Genomic DNA, 2,623 nt, shown 5'->3' with positions numbered 1-2,623 from the left:
CTGCCCTTCAGGTCTGGAATTGAACCCACACCTGTGGTTTCCAGCCAAACAAAAGACAGGCATATGAGTTGAACATTTACCTCAAGTAGATACTCTCCTTGGAGAGAACAATCATGGGAGAAAGTAGTGCTGCTTATGCACAGGGAGAGAGCTCAGGGGGCAGGAGTCCATGGAGGGATGGACACAGGGAAGAGGTAACTATGGGGAGGAAGTTGGAGGGGAGCTGTTGCATTGTGGTAAGCTGTGGTCAATATCATGAGACAGAGTATATGTGAACTGCTGTATGGAAAGTGAATTTGTTCTGTAAATCTTCACCCAAATCACAACTAAAAAAAAGAGAAAGAACCTGCCATATAGAGATGACACAATATGCTTGCTGAAATGATATGCTTCCTGAAATGAAGAGGACTGGAAGCACTTACTGATGAAGATCAGAGACTATGGCCTTTAATATGGATTATATCTCAAGATAAAGAAAGCAAAAATCCTCACAACTGTACCAAAAAGCAACATGATGATAGGCAGAAAAAAAAATTAAAGTTGTCAAGGATTTTGTTTTACTTGGATCCACAATCCATGGAATGCATGGAAGCAACAGTCAAAAATCAAATGACATTCCATTAGGCAAATTTACTGCAGAAGACCTCGTTAAAGTGTTAAAAAGCAAAGATGTCACTTTGAAGGATAAGGAGTGCCTGACCCAAGCCATAGTATTTTCAATCACCTCATATGAATGTGAAAATTTGACAATGAATAAGGAAGACCAAATAAGAAGCAATGCCTTTGAATTATGGTGTTGGGAAAGAGTATTGAATGTACTATGGACAAAAAAATAAAATCTGTCTTGGAAGAAGTACAGCAAGAATGCTCCTTAGAAGTGAGCATGGCAAGGCTTCCTCTCCTTTGCTTTGGATATACTATCAGAAGGAACCAGCCCCTGGAGAAGGGCATCATGCTTGGTAAAGTAGAGGGTCAGCAAAACAAGAGGAAGACCCTCAATGAGATGAATTGACAGAGTGCCTGCAACAATGGGCTCAAATATAGCAAAGATTTTGAGTATGGCACAGGACTGGAAAATGTTTCATTCTGTTGTATATAGGGTTGTTGTGAATTGGAACTGACCTGATGTCATTTAACAACAAGGCTCCATATGAAGAGATTAATTCAGCTTTATTTGAGGAATTTTTTTCCTGAAGCAAGTGTCTTACAAGACACTACACAAAGTCCTCAGGACCTACCCTCAGACTCATCTTTGCTTCCAGATCCATAACTTGTGCAAAGTGTGACCATGAGAAGATGTACTACATTCCAGAAGAACTACTTTACTATGCTAATGTATAAGACAAATATCCAAGGAATATGTTGGAAATTATTATGAAGTGTATGGAATAGTGGTGCAAGAAACAAAGTTGGATCAATCTGAATTTCTCTATGTGGGCCCACTAAATAGAGATACTTCATTCAGTGTTTCAACTTAAGTGTCTAGAAAAGTTTATTTGGTTCACTGACTGAAGCATGGACAAAAGGGTGGCCTAAACTAAACAAAGTTCAAATCCAGAACTGCATTGGTATACTGTAGAAGAAAATATCCAAAGACTTAGAGAAATTGGAATGCTAGAGTGGATTTATCATGTCAAACCTACCCATCCACTCAGGGAGTGCCCAGAGGACACAACTTTCACTACACCTATGAGGAATAAATTTGAGGGGAGCTCTCCTTGAAGAACACTGCTTGTTCTTCTCTGTAGGCCAGATATTAGAGTGGGAACTATTGTCACTCAATTGGGACACCTCTGGTGCTGGGAAGATGGCAGAGTAAACAGACCATTGTTCCAAATGTGCCCCACAAATACAATAAAGACATGGTACTCAACTTTAAGGGACTCTGAATTGGGGAGCAAAGGAAAGTGGTAGGGAACTGCAAATAGACAAAAAAAACCTTTAAGGCAGACCTCCCTGGGTATCCGTTTGGAGCAAGCCAGCACCTCCCTCACCTGGACACTGTTGGCTACAAACCTACTGTGAATTGTACAGAAGGCCCCTACAGTGGAGTCCACACTTTTTTTTTTTTTAAGAACTTGTTTTACATTCAATGTAACACATACATTTAGTTTCATTCCCCATTCACCATGTCCAAGCATAACCCAGTCTCCTCCTCTCCCTACCCTGTAACCCTCCCCCTGTGCCCCTCATATTTAGGAACTCCTGTTTGTCCTGCATTTTCTCAATTTGTATGTTGGTCCTCTGGTGCCCCATTATCTATTGCTCTAAGGGATGTATTACTACAGTATGTGGGTGTGTCATCCTGGGTTGAGTGGTCTGCGTGTACATCTTGTTAACTATTGAGCTGAAAGCTCACCCCTGGGGTTGCGTTTTATTCCAGGCGTAGAATGTATTCCAGGGCCATAGTATTGGGAGTCTCGGCAGACTTCATCTGACCAGTACTTGTGGTGATTATTGAATTTTTGGAGTTTATTTCACATTTTCCCTCCCACATTATCCAAGATCTCCAGATTTGATCCTTTCCTGAGTGGTTGGCATTGGTAGCTGGGCACTATCTAGTTCTTCTGATCTCAAGGGCCAACGTGTCCTAGGGCTGATTGTTTCTAAATAACCCCCCCCC

Source organism: Orycteropus afer, unplaced genomic scaffold (assembly GCF_000298275.1).
Source record: "Orycteropus afer afer isolate SDZICR_OR568_19922 unplaced genomic scaffold, OryAfe1.0 scaffold00719, whole genome shotgun sequence".
Taxonomy (NCBI): Eukaryota; Metazoa; Chordata; class Mammalia; order Tubulidentata; family Orycteropodidae; genus Orycteropus; species Orycteropus afer.
This window is presented reverse-complemented; position numbering follows the sequence as displayed.